This window comes from Motacilla alba, chromosome 5 (assembly GCF_015832195.1).
Source record: "Motacilla alba alba isolate MOTALB_02 chromosome 5, Motacilla_alba_V1.0_pri, whole genome shotgun sequence".
NCBI classification, from domain to species: domain Eukaryota; kingdom Metazoa; phylum Chordata; class Aves; order Passeriformes; family Motacillidae; genus Motacilla; species Motacilla alba.
Window position 1 is genome coordinate 45,143,151 of NC_052020.1, and position 14,926 is coordinate 45,158,076.

General features: G+C 47.2%; 1 protein-coding gene across 14 annotated transcripts in view; it reads right to left on the minus strand.

The window, feature by feature from the left end:
• FOXN3 (forkhead box N3) overlaps nucleotides 1-13,784 on the minus strand; it is a 206,554-nt gene extending 192,770 nt beyond the window's left edge. For 13 of the 14 annotated variants that reach the window (XM_038138081.1, XM_038138080.1, XM_038138093.1 and 10 more), the window contains exon 1: nucleotides 13,676-13,784. The gene's annotated coding sequence lies outside the window, so the exon portion shown is untranslated. The remainder of the gene's footprint in view (nucleotides 1-13,675) is intronic. The other variant, XM_038138079.1, reaches the window with a different exon arrangement.
• Nucleotides 13,785-14,926: the final 1,142 nt, after the last annotated feature.

The following is a 14,926-nucleotide window of genomic DNA, read 5'->3' on the forward strand; positions in this document are numbered from 1 at the left end:
GTGGGGGAAAAAGGCCCAAAAAAACTGGTTCTATGAATTTCAAAAGAAATCAAGAGCTGAGCTCACAGTAAGCTCCCAGCATCATGTAAGTGTTGCACTGCATGGTGTTTTGCAGACAGGACACGTGCATGGAGAGTTCCCTTCCCACTCCCAGCCAGTCTGGTGAATGCCTGCTCCCTGTTCTCCTCCTTAAAAGCAGGATTTAGGCTTTGGCCCTCACAAAAACCATTGGAGAAATGAGTCTGCAGCAAAGCACAGCTTGTGACAGCAATGTTAAATGGTGTAAAGAAGGAAGGGCTGTGAGGATGCACATGGATAACTCCATCTTCCAGAGCGGATGGAATAGTCAGCCACACACTAATTAAAACAAGCCTTAGTCTGTGATAGCAATCTAAGATAACACTAAGAGATTTGTCACCCAGGGTAGAAAAAAAACAGAGGCCAAAACTGGATGCCACTGCTGGACCTGTGTCTATAGAAAACACATTTAACCTTAGCAGAGGATCCAGCTACACAGGTGACTCCTTATTTGAGAAACACAAGCACCCTGTTTGGTGTATGCTGACCTTTGCATACAGTCACACTCCTATTTAAAAGAGAAACATGCATATGGAAAAAGACAAGAATTGAGGCTGGCAGCAACAGGAAGGTCACAAATTTCTGCAACAGTGAGGTAAAAAATTTCATTTCTCTGATGGCAAAGCAGGGCTCTCTTACACAGTTGGCAGGAATGAAGCATTGCTCTTCCATACCTGAAAAGAAGAAGTTGTGGATATGGGATTTTAAATCCAGATGGTCACCATCAATGGAACTTAACTGTGATGAATAAACAGGCAGCTATTTCACCTGCTTAACATTAACTCTTCCCAGAGTGCATTTTATAAGTCACATGCAGAGAGCAAAGGACATATGCTTAAGAAGCCTAATACAAACTGAGTTTTGCAGGGTAGAAGAAAGGGAAACAGGGGAAAAAGGGTTACTGAGAGTATTTGAATGTCACTCTGTTAGGCTGTGCATTGCATTTGACAGAGCTAGCAAAGGAAATGAGAAATGATAACTGATAGTGCCCTGATTAGATCAGCCACCTTGGGAAAGGTGCTGAAGCAGAGATATTTCACTAAAATAAGGAGAATCCTGGGAATAGATTTCTGGCAAGTGATCGCAAAGGAGATATGGCCAGAATTAGAAATGGATTTTGCAGGCAGATAAAATGTAATAGATAGAAGGCGGCTCAAAATGATATATCGTGAGGGCCTATAGAGCAACTATAAAGTTTGTTCACAGATATTTAACATATAGAGATCCTAGAAAGACTTAACTTCATAATACACTTGCTGTGTTATTAACTTTAATGTGCAGAAATAAAACAATGTTGCATTAAAGCTCTCTAGCAAAAAAGGAAGCTGCCTTCTCCCCAGCTATCCACCTCTGACTTCAATGGAGTTGCATTATTTTGTACCACAAGGTAGAAGTAGAACAGGAATATCTGCTTGTGCTTCTGACGGACAAAGATACGTGAAAATGCACATTTCATTATGTTGAAGTAAATCACTTTATTAATAATGGATAACTAAAGGCAGTGGTAATTAATATACTGTAATAAACTGTGGAGATGCATTTCTATAGCTTAACCATGTTTCCTTCTTCTGAAGCTCATAGACAAAGCAGTTCTTTAGACTGATACTTAGGCATTTTTAGGGGAGCTAGCTTTACTAGCTGTTAAAAAAAGTCTTCAGTGATCCTGCTGTCCACATCTGTCTGTCTGTTTCCTCCTTAAAAACTTTAGCCAACCAAATATAAAGACAACTGCGTTCTTGCAGTTCCGTACATCAGCGTGGCCAAGACAGAAACTTGATGACAGTAACTTGGGGAAAGGCTGCTACCTGGGTTCAGTCATTACACATCAGAGTTCCCCACCCCAAGACAAGTGTGTTGAGAGCCCATCTTCACTTGCTCCTGTAGTGTCACAAGACTCTGAGATCAGTCCATGGGCTTAAGAGACTGCAAGTCAATAAAGACGAATACAATGGTCCCAGGGGCCCGAGTGTGACCCTCTGCTCCTCCTTTCATCGGCCAGTAAAATGATGAACTTTGTGAAAACAAGCAATGGTTTGCACGTTGTTCAGAACAAAATAAAGATATCACAGTTAAAACAACAAAAATCTGTGTTGCAGCACACCTGTGTATTACAAGATCTTCTCCTCATTCACTGGCTCCAAAGAGCCATATGTGCATCACTCACACTGCCAGAATGGGAACAGTCACATAAATCACCTTTGGTATCAATGGAAGATGCACTTGACAGAGCAAAAATTTCTGAGGAACAGCCAAATTCTAACACTTTACCTACCACTGGGATACAAGTTAGTGACAACCATTATCACCATCTCACTATATCAGTGACAGCAATGGAGCACCAAATTCTGCATCCATAAAACCACTGCATCCCAAGGGAGCTCCCCCTGAATACACACAGGTGGAATTGAAATATAAACTATTTACATGATCAAATGCCAAGCTTTTTGCTGAGGCAAAATCGTCACTGAAATCAGCTAGGACTATCACAATCAATAGATTTTGGCATGAGAAGGGACAAGCTTCAATTTTTGCCAGTGTTCATGCCCATACTGGCACCAGAATGAATGCTTTTCCAAAGTGCCATGCTGCTTACTTCAAAACTTGTAGAAGACAAGGCACTTCCTCACCTACAGATGTTCCACCTAGGCTGAACCCCTTGGCCCTTGCACTTGGGAACAATCAATCCATGTCAGACTCTGCACCTGGGACAGGGCAACCCTGGATGCATGGACAGACTGGAGAATGAGAGGCTGGAGAGCAGTGCTGTGAAAAGGGACCTGGGGATCCTGGTCAGTGGCAAGTTGAGCCTGAGTTTGCAGCGTCCCGGCAGTCAGGAGGGCCAAGTGTGTCCTGGGGGACACCAGACACAGCGCCGCCAGCAAGGCAAGGGAGGGGACTGTCCCCCTCTGCTCTGCACTGGGGCAGCCTCACAGAGAGCCCTGTGTGACAATATAAAAAAGCCATCAAGCTGTTAGAGAGCCTTCAAAGAAGGGCCACAAAATGGTGAAGGGCCTTGAGGAGAAGCCATATGAGGAGTAGTTGAGGTCACCTGGTCTGTTCAGCCTGGAGAAGAGGAGACTGAGGGGAAACCCAAATGCAGTTACAACTTCCTTGTCCGCGGAAAAGAGGAGGGGCTGGCACTGATCTCTGCTCTGTATGACAGTGACAAGACTGAGGGAATGGCCGAAAGTTGTGGCAGGGAAGGTTTAGGTTGGATATAAAAAAGGCTCTTCACCCAGAGGTGGTTGAGAACTGGAACAGGCTCCCCAGGGAAGTGGTCACAGCACCAAGCCTGACAGAGTTCAAGAAGTGTTTGGACAACACACTCAAGCACATGGTGTGACTCTTGGGGCTAATTCTGTGCAGTGTCAGGAGCTGGACTACAAAGATCCTTGTGGGTCACTTCTCACTCAGAATGTTCTATGATTCCCAGCACTAGCACTCAAGAGACCCCATCAAAGCAGAATTCTGTTTTTGAAATAGCCCAAGAGCTGAATTCTGCTGCCTTCATCATCATTGTTTTGAATGAGTGAAAGGTGGGAGGGAAGTTTCTGTCAACATTAATCAATGTTTAGGTGGTTCCCTGCCCATTCATTCATGTGCTAAAAGTGTTTTTGACAGTAGGGAATCCACTGAATATAAGCAGGCCAGTAGCAGCTGCTTGAGAAATGCCAATAGTTCTGTGTCTACCTTCCAAATTTCCCCAATGTCCCTAAGTTACTAGTGGGGGACAGGAGCTTAAATAAAGCATGTGAAACATGAAAGCAGGACAAATAATTATATAGGTATAGAGACTTCTATACTGGAGAGATTTTTGCTCCAAATACTTTATATCAACTGTAAGTTTTTGGGGTCAGAAGGAGAATTGTTTTTCCATACTATGTCTTTGAGGGAGCAGTGTGCCTGAAATCCCTGCTGCTCTGTAGTCCCAGCTTGTATCCCCACAGAACTAGCAGTAGCTAACAGTAGCAAACAAGATTAAACACAAACTCAGAATAAAAATTACTACCAAAAATTCTGCTCCAGATTTCAAAGTATTTCCTGCACTGTCCACATCACGCCACCCATGACTGGGCATCCTCATTTAAGATAGAGCAAAAAAGGCAAGATGGGAGGAAGCCTTTGGGAGGATGGGAGGATCAAATAAACCAAGTGCAGACCATATGGGGAGTGGGTCGAGTCCACCAGCTTGGGACATAACTCTCTCCCACAAAAGGGAGAAAGGGTAAGTGGGCAAGACTAATACTATCCTCAACATCAGCATAGCAAAGGCTGTTTCACACAGCTCTTTGAGGAAAGATAACACTTCTTTTCTGGTTAAAAAAAAAAGCCTTTGCCACTAGCATTGCAAAATTATACTCTTAAAAAGGGACCTGTGCCTGGCTTCTGCCTGGCCTTCTCATGTGCTCCATTCCTTCAATGGAATAGGCACAACAAAACACCAGACAACCTGATCCTAGAGCCACAGTCTCTAATCAGCCTGGGTGACAGCTGAGGGTGCATGGCCTCCTTGTCAGCCTTCTAGGAACGGGAGCAAGGCTGCTGCAGGAGCACACACCAGCCCTCCACCTCCTGGCAACTGTGCTGCAATGGGAGCAGGCCCTCAGATTCCCAGCCCCAGCACTGCAACAGGGGAACTACTGCTTTCTGAGCAGAACCCACCAGTGACCCATGGTGAAAGGCTTCATATCCATTACTGTGCCACCAAGCCCACCACATCTTTCCTTGCTTTCCCCAGGAGTCACCTCTCAACAATTTTGGCTTCAAGATGCTCAGCCTATTTTCTCAAACTGCTGCAATGGCAGCTTTCCATACAACTAGGAAACAAACCATTCCACTTGGAAAGCCAAAATGCTTTCTGTTTCTAAAGACACTGACTTTTCCACCCAGGCTGGCTGCTTCTGAGGTGCTGGTCTGGGAGATGACCAGACTCACCAGCAAGAAATGGAGATTTCCTCACCTGTCAGAAATGGTACCCAGGCTTAGCAAAACCAAAGGATTTTAAAAACACACCGTTCACAATTCGAGGTATATTGTTCAGGGTCTTTTTTTCTTGTTTTGGTACAATTAAGTCGGTCCCATTTCTAGTCAAACTGGCTGCAGTTGTTGCACTAGGCCCCAGGACCGTGAATGGCTTACAGTTGCTCCAGTAATGACACAGGCTCGTGAACAAGGGTGACCATAGTAATACATATGCCTAATTTCTACATTTTCCCTGTATTTTAATCTCATTTTCCCCACATTTTACTTCATTTCTTCCAGTCTGCGTTTTCTTCCTCCTTGCACGAAGCTACTACAACCCAAGTGGGATCTCCTGTTCAGCCACAACACAAACTGAAGCTGCAATGTTTCTCTCAGACCTTCTTCATCACAACCCAGCCCTGCTCTTGCCAGACACAGCAGATCAGCAGGAACCCATCTGCTGCCTCCCCTGCTTCCCTACACCCACAGGTGGTTCAGCACTGCACCACTCCCTGACTTTGGGTCTAATATCTGGGGTGCAGCAACTGCAGCTACAATGCCGGTGTATTTAATCAGGACGCTGTGACTTCCCAGCACCTCTCTGAATTTCCTGAGCAACGTGACTGCAGCCTGCCCCGGGATCCCAGGGGCAGCAGGCCCAGCGCCCAGCCGGCGGTCTCCAGGGTAAGCTGGGGCTGACAGGGCCACATCCCCCAGCAGAGCTTGGCGCAGAGCTCGGCACAGCGCAGCTGTGGCAGCACCACAGCGCAGCGCCCATTAGTGACGCTGCTGTGACCACCCCCAGGACATTAAGGTCTGCTGCACCATTACATGAGACTACTTTGCAGTAACAGAAGTGAGGAGGGGAAAAATTAGACATACCAGTAAAGATGAAGCTTATTTATGGTTCAGCTTTTCAAAGTTTACTAACCAGTACAGATTATTCATGGCTCATGTCTTTAGAGACGTCAGTGTCATTCCCTTTCTATTCTTAACCCCAAGTAATATTTTATGGTTCTGCTACTCCTCCTTTCAGACAGAAAAACATTTGTCCAATCTTGGCTTTGTGAGATGTTGTCTTCTGGCCCTCTTCATCCTTGTCTGGCGATTGTTCTGTACCTCCACATCCTCTCCCCCAGCTCCTGCTGTGGCCTTAGTCTTGGTCCATTCTGTATACCCTCCACACCCTGGGTATGATCTTATTCACTCTGACACCAGTTCCTACTATGCCAACGTGAAATGAACTTTCTGTCACTGACTCTCCTCTCCAGCCAAGCCAATCTCTCAGCCTGCCTTGCTGACATCTCTTGCTGGGCCTCTCATAATCAAATCAAACCCAATACAGCTGTAATGGACCTTGTGACCTTCCTTTGCTTGCCCAGCCTCTCTATCCCTTCTGAATAAACTTCCACCCTCCCTGTTGCCCAGGCCTATAACCTCTTCCAGTTCCACCATTCTTCACAGCCTCACTCTTCTTGTAATACCACCTGACACACCATCAGATGGTGTAAGTCAGTGTAATTACACTAACTCAAATGGCATTATACCAATTTACAAGAGATGAGTTTCTGTCCTGGTGCCTCTAAAAGCAAATATATTCTATTTGACAAGTAAAAACCTTCAGCCAGTTCCCTCAACATCTCCCATATTTACTACAGTGATCTCTTGCCCTCTGGACTCCCAAAAGCCACATTCTTTTCAAAACATGACTCCTCCTGAAATTCTTACACATCCCTCAGCTCTCCACTGTTCCCAACCCATGATATCCCCTTCCACTCTCCAGCCTTGTGTATCTACCCACTGACCACTCCTAAGCCAGTGCTTGGCTTCTGAAGCCTTCTGAATATACCTGAAATAATCTGGTATGCTAACAATATTTAATTAATAGTAACAAATCATTCACTAATTCGCAGATTTATGTTACAATAAAATAGAGGAAAAAAAGAATTTTAAAAAATAATTTTAAAAAGGAAAGAGAGCCAACATGAAAGCTGAACACCAATTTCAAATTCAGACACAATTAAAAAGCACATGTTTAACACAAGATGGGCACATCTGTAAATGTATGTACTGAATCACTAAGATTCCATGAAGCATGGAATATGTTATTTGTGACCCCTAACACCAAGCACTGTGCTATCCCAGGTGAGCTGAAAGTTTCATAACCATTTTAACACCAGTATAAACCTCTGCTTAAGCCAAACACACCACAGTATAAATGATGCAATGGATACCACAATAACACCCTACATCTTCACACTCTGTAGACCACATGGTGAAGTTTTGTAATGGCTGGAGACTTGGCACTTAGTGGATCTGACCTAGCCACTGTAGCTATCTTTGTATAAATGTTTCCAGTTTATTAAAAAAAAAATTAAAAAAAGAGAAAAAAAATGCCAAAAAACACTTTACATGTTTTTTCGCAGATTAGTATCTATTAAAAAAAAAAAAAAAAAGAAAAGCATTTTCCAAAAAAGTAGAATAGTATCCAGATTTAGATTTTCCACACCTGGAGGGCTGCAAGAACGTGGAGGCAAGATAGGGTCTTTAATGAGAGTACTAAGGACTTCACCATATGCACCATGCCAAAATGATAAAATGTTAATGAAGTGAAAGTATATTAGTGAATTATTAAAATTTCACTCCTCTCTGCAAAGCACAGAGTAAGAAAAACACAGTGAAGATAATGATAGAAATAGGATCAAAACATTTGGATCCCTTCACCACCTCCAACATAAAAGCTTTACAAAATCTGGTGGTAAAATTAACATATTAATTGAGTAGCTTCTACAAATGATCTACTGTAAAACCCAGTTCAAAACAAGTTGCAGTTGGGGATAAAATGAGACATAAATCAGTTAAATCTAGATGGGACAGACCTACAGCTTCCTCCCATCTCTTATAACCTCTAATAACCCCTCTAATGCCTCTGCTCCTCTCCACAGCAAGCCCAGCCAGCAACTAAATTGTCCACAGGAAGATTTCACAGGGAAGCTACAGTGAGCAGGGCTCTCTATGGACTGGGCTGGGAGTTCATGTCTGTGTGTGCTATGCCAGAAGCTGTGTCCAGGGAAAAGTTCAGCCTCACTATGAAGCCCAAGAGCTAAAGCAGAAAGCAGCTCTGTACAGGGTCCTGCAGAGGTGCCAGGGGGTGGAGAGGGGAGCCTTGGTGAGCCTGGGACCGAAGGCAGGGCCACAGGAGACACGAGGCCACTGCTTTCAGCGGGGCAGGCAAAGGTCTGGCAGAGAACTACATAAAAAGAACAAGGGCTTTGCCACGTAGTATTAAGAAGCAATTTCCAATGAAGCTGCCATTCTGTAAAATGCTTTCCAGGGTCTAGCTTGGATTGCCTTGTACATAAAGTCCCGTCTGTTAGGACATCTGGAGTGTTCTCCTTGCAACAAAAGTAAATATGCCCAGACATGGTGAGCAGGCTCTATCAGCAAGCTGGTGGCAGGTAAGCAGTTTCCCATTAGAATCCCACCACGGAATCTCACACTGCCTGAGCAAACAGTTCAGTGCAGGGTCCCACCACAACTCAGAACATGGGAGGTGGGCAAAGGAAGAAACTGGGGTGTGGGTCAAATGCATCCCACTCCTGGAACATCTGCCTTTGGCTTTAATCTATTTTCAGTAAAATGTAAAATATTCAGTGTTGGAAATTTCATTGTATCAGCTAACACCAATATAAATTAGTGCGAATGTTGCGAAAAAAATCCCAGCATCAAACATCTAGGCAGATCTTTCCATTCAGTGGCACCTAGCAAGCCTGACCAGAGGTCACAGCCTTGCAATCTGCCTGTCCTGCAGTCAGTGTGGACACAGAGAAAGCCATCTCCAGCAGAGACTCTTAGACTACAGACAAAAGAAATAAAAGAGCCACAAAATACTGCCCAACACAATAAGTAGAAGCTTTGCCTCCAATAGACTAAGCCTGTCCAATTATCGCAGACATTATGGAATAGATACACTTTATGGAGAATTTTGTAAGAGATGAGGTCCCCTATGTACCTCCCTGAGAGTGGTGGGGAGAAAGTGATCCCCAGCCAGCAAGCAGCCACCAGAGCCTGGGCAAATGTGAAGGTGGTCCTACACCTGAAAGTTGTGTGTCCAGCTGTGGTGAGTTTCAGCCATTCCTCAGGCCCCCTTCACCAGCCACCTCCAGAGCAGGGCTATCCCACTGCTCTGCACCCATCCTCAAGGGGAACAAACAGGACACAGGCAGCCTCACTCTTTGTGGGCTATGCTGACACCCAAGGTACAAACTCCTGGCTAGACAACCAGCTTCAGTTCAGAACAGTTATAAGTCCCAAGGATGTCAAAGGCACCTAAAGCCTTACAGTGAGTTTAGGGAGGGCTTGAGTTGCTCTCATGCTTGGCAGCTCAACTTGAGGCATTTTAAATGGAGCAGAATTTCCAAAACTCTAGGACAGAATCACTTCCCAAAAACTGCCCTGCCTTGCAGAGCTTCAGGCAGGTTTCCCAGAATCAGCTGATCACTTCTGAAAATACACAGCTGTAATTTTATACTTAACTGAAACACTGCTCTGTTGGAGTATTTTTTTTCACTATTTTTTTACAATTTTACTTTGGCTTGGTAACGACAGAAGGCAACAAGGCAAATGCAGTTTCATTATAAATATGTCAAAATTGTGGCCAAAGTCACAATGCATTGTGTTACAGCTAAAGTCATGAACTGGCAAATTCCAGCATCAACCATGATAGTCCCATTCCACTCCAGTTTAGGCTTCCAGACAGCCCTGGCAGCTTCTCCTGCCAGGAACAGCTCCTAACACCAAGACATCTCCTACAACAAAAACCCACTACTTGAATCTATTCAGCATGCCAGGCAGCTTCTCACAAATTTATATAACTTTTCCATGTTTCCCCCTCAAACCCTCTGCAAAGCTTAACACCATAAAAACCCTGTTGTGAGGTGACATCAGAGAAATGTTTATTTCCCTGAGCTCCCTGCTTATGAGAACACACAGACCTAAACCACAGCCCTCACCTTTGCTCTGGACCTTCATCCAAAGCCGTGTCTAATCTTACAAGCCTCTAACCTGGCATCCCAGCCATGCTGGGCAGAGACCAGAAAATGACTGGCGTTTTCTGGAACCACTACTTATATTCTCACCCCCAGCCCCACATCCCAAACACATACACACCACATAGGTGCATTAGCATGAGTACACTGGGGAAACACAAACATATTTTCTAAGTTTTAAACCATTAGCAATTGCTAATTAAGGGGCAATTAATTTGACTCCCAGCTCTGCTCCTAATTTGCCTTGCAACTTTGTGCAGTCCATGTGTAATGCTAAGTTTCAGCTTCCTATGCTCCCACAACTTCTGTGGATATTAGAACATTAATTTCGGTAAAGTGATTTATGATCCATGATGAAAGGCAGTTCAGAACTGTAAGAACTGCTCCTATTAGTAAAATAACTGGTGCACTTTTTGATCTTTCATTTTAATGGGGGAAGAAAAAGAAAAGCCTAGCTGAATATCAGCAGTGAGGCTCAAAAGGTAAAAATTGCAAATTGGACACATCTGAAAACATAGCCCAGAGAGGCTGGTGGGGTGTTTTCTTATAACAGCAAAAAAATGACAGGACAACACAAGCATTTAACTTCTCGCATTTCCCTTGGGAATGCCTGACATCATAAAACTTTCACAAACTAAAATCATTACAGATAAATAAAGCATCACAGACACGGAGGGTGATGAAGGGTCAGCCTAGGAGATGCCTAATCCAGCTCATTTCCTTCAACGTGTAAAAACAAGTAACCGACACGTTTCCTGCCCGTGAACCTTCCTGCCGATAAGGGTGCTCCCAACAACAGGAAATTCGCCTCTAGAAGCAAAAGCACACTTTTGCCACCAAGCCAAACTTTCTCCATCTGAATGCCACAGCAATTAAAAGCAGCATTTGTCTCACCAGAAGTGAGCTGGATTAAACAACTGCCTGACACCCTAAGCCTCTGCCCACCACCTCCTGCACCCCGGTGCCAGCCCAGCTGCCAACAGGAACTCCTGAACCAGAAGCAGGCATTGCTCCCTCAGGCTCTACCATCCCTTCAGCCTGCTCTGCCAGCAACCAAGTTCTAAAGTCAGGCCTTGCTTGGGTTTTTTGGACAGCAAGATCCAAGGGTGTGGGTAAAGAGGTTAGTGATCATCTTCACCTCAGCCCCCTGCAAGATTTACCTCCTGATCTGCAAGACCTGATCACCAGTCTCTGGTTCTCCTAAGAAATAATAATACAGAAAGTGTAATATGTAAGCAAACCAGTCATTTAAGGTTTCAAAATTATGATGATTTATACAGTGAATGAAGCACTAAAGTGCTATTTCTCAGCTTGGTCACTACAAAATGAAGATTAAAGAGAGGAACAAAAGGAAATGTTTTGGAGAAAATGCAGTGAATACTCAAAGGCATCTCTTTCCATCACAAACATCTGAAATCAACGGGTGCTGCCCAAGAAAATAAGCAAAAACATTAACACCTTTCTTGTGAGTTTGTTGTGAAATAGCTCTCTCCTGCTTCAAAAGCAAAATAGCCTCTCCTTTCACACACAATAAACTTTCAATAGTCCAGCAAAGTAAAACTTCAATTTACGACAATAATAGTCTGATTTTCTCATGCTGCATTCAGCAGCAATGAAGCATATTTTACTCTCATATCTCTGCTTTTCTCCTCATAGCATGCTATAACAGAATTGTGTTTTCTTTTATTCTTAAAAGCATTGCAAAGGGCTTCCCAAAGTCATTCACCACCTTTTTTTTAATAGGTGATGCAGATCTGTGAAACAGACTTAATATGCAAGTCCAAGTCATTACATCTTAATATAGCTTCATAATACAAAGGAACAGAGGGAAAACAATCCCAACTTTATTTCCCAGGTCCATAGATGCCCATGGAAAGAAACATGGCCCGATCACCCAATTTTAAAAATTGGGTAACCCTTGTTACTTTTGCCTTTTAAGTCCCATGATCCTTCTGCTTTGAGCATTTTCTCAGGTTCCCCAGCAGCAGGCCAGGCTGGGGCAGGACACCAGTGGGCATGGGACAGGTGGCTGCATCTCCTCAACTCCTCCTTGGACGGAAAGTGTGGGACAACGTCCAGGGAGGAGAGAGGGAGGCGGCGGTGCAGGGTTTTATTGTAAAATGACCTTGATTTGACAGGCATGTTCTCAGGTTTCAACAGATGCTGTGGGAAAGGCAACAGCAGCCAAGGCGGTCTGCAGGCATTTCTGATGATATGCAGACTTTTTTCTTCTGCCTATTTTTTTTTTAAATACATGGGGGGGGGCGGGGGGAGTCTTCTCAGTTTCCATGACAACAGTGTCTCCACTTGTCTGTTATTAGATACCATCCGCTTCCTGTGTCTAAATTTTTAAACCAATCAGAAAAGTGTTTATAGATTTTGTAGCTCCTGGGACAGTCCCTCTCCTCCAAGAGAGCTACTTTAATGACACGTAACGCTCCGGCAGCCAGGGCTGCAAGGCCTTATATTTTCGGCTGCAAAGTGATCACAGTTTATGCCGTTTACCGGCTGATTCATGGGCTGTGCCAGAGAAAACTGGGGGTTTGCTGCCCGATTTACTGTACCCTTAACAGACGTCACCACGTCAGATTGTTTGAAAAACCACACAAACTCATTTTCATTGTTGGCTGATGTTTGTTTCTGATTCATCCCATGAAACAGCAGGATCTGTCCCTGCGTGACACGCGATTGCCTCGCCGAGGCCGTTATCCCACCGGAGTATCGGTCCGCCCTGACGGAAATGGATTCACGGCACAACATCGCCTGCTGCAATTAAAGTTTCGGCAAACTGGGCTCTAAGAGCAGCCGCACTGTAACCGTGCGAGCAGATTTACACAGGCATATTTTTGATGATGTAAATAATACCTAGCCGCATCACAGTCGGCAAGTCAATAAGGAAATCCTTCTCCAGGGCGCAGGGACACCCGCATACATTGTGAAGGAATTAACACACGGTAAGTCCAGTGAAGTGAAGAGCCGGCACTGAAGACCGACAAGCAACGGGGAGCTGTTGTGAGAAGGGGCAAATCCCCTTCCCGGCGGCTCTGACAGGCCAACACTACCGGAGGAGGATGCCCTTCAGGCGGGTGTGCAGGCACAGACGGAGCCCGGGAAGTACCGAGCGGCTTCTTCCCGGGCGGGGATCCAAGCGCCGGCGGCACGCAGGAACAAAAGGGAGCGGTGGGGGGGCTGCCCGCCGCCGGCTGCGCCGCTGCCCCGCCAGCGCCCGCCGAGCCGGGGCCGGAGCCCACGGGCCGCGCTGGCGGGGGCACAGCCCGCCCGGGATGCGACCCGGCAGCCGCCCCGCACGCGGCTCCGGCTCGCCCCAGGGCGACCTTCCCTTCCCTTCCCCACCGCCCGTCGCCGGCGGGGCTGCTCGGCGGCGGGACGGCTGCAGCCGCGCGGGGCAGCCCTCACAAACGGCCCGGGGCGGCGCCGCCGCCCGCCCGCGGCAGCCGCCGGCCCAGAGGCCCCAAAAGTTTGGCCGCGGCTTCCTGGCCCGGGAGGGACGGGGCGCGGCGATAGCGGCGAGCCCGGGCGGGCGGGCACCCGCTCCCGATGACACCGCGAAACGCCCCCGCCGTTACCTCTGTCCGCGTCCTGGGCTCCCGCGCCGCCGCGGGGTGGTGGGCGCTCCCCGCGGCCGCCCCGCTCCGCGCCCCGCGGCGGGAGGCAGCCGGAGGCAGCCGCAGCCCGCGCCGCCGCTGCCGCCCCCAGCCCGCCCCCGGCGGCGGCGCCGCGCCCCGCCGGGCCCTAGCGCCGCCCGCCCGCCCCGCCCCGCCGAGCCGTCCCCCGGAGCTGGCGGCTGGTGCCCGCGCCGGGCTTCCCCGAAGGAAAAACTTCGGGAGCGGGAAGCTGGCGGGGGCGGGTTGAGAGGTGCTGCTCCCTCGGGGGTGTTTTCCTGCCGGCGTGCGGGGATGCAGCAGGCTCGAGCGGAGGATGCAGGTCCCTCGCGTTCTGTCCCTTTTCCTTCAGGGGAACCCTCTCGGGCCGCTGTCCCGCCGGGGCCGGGGCTGCCGGGCCCGTCCGTCCGTCGCGGCACAACCCCCGGTGAGAGCCCACACGCCTCGGCCGCCTTCCTTGGCCGTCGCGTTGCGATTGGGACCGGTCTTCGTGCCACCGGCGCCGGTCTTTTACACGTTGGAAAACGAGACATGCAGAACTGAAACTGTTATTTTTTACCGTCTTACCCGCCAGGAGCCTCAGTGAGGCCTGACGCCTCCTTGCATCGTATTACGGCTGAAAACAGAGAAACCTCCCCATTCCAGAAGAGCCTGCAATGCCAAGGGTGCACCTGCCTCCTCCTGCCCACTCCTCTGCCCCTTTGCAGCCCTCCCCTCCACCTCCTCCTGCTGCTTGTCCTGCCTTGCTGCCATGAAAGCAGGTGACGGGGAGCTTTGGGCCGAATGGAGGCCCGTCTGCAAGTGCAAAGGCTGGCAGGATCTCAGAGGGAGCTGGTGCCATCAGCACTGCCACGCACCTGGAGACTGTCAAGCCTGTAATGGGCATTTAATTGTTAATTATAAGTTAGCTTTCTTTAACCAACCCTGTAGAATGACAACTCAACGTACTCGAGGTAGTGATTTCAACAAAAGCCTGGCTTATCCTTTTAGATTTATTTTATCATGACGTGGGAATGGCTGGTTCAAGATGGGATGAGATTTTTTCTTTTCTCCTAAGGGATGCATCCTCTCTTGGACACAAAGCTTAGACATAGGACAGAATGACAGCTGTTATCCTCCCAATTCTTTTTCCTGCCTACTCAAATTCCACTACTCTACAGGATTGCCAACCTTAGATCAACATTCTTTGCTGTGTGTATGATACAAGGAGACCCA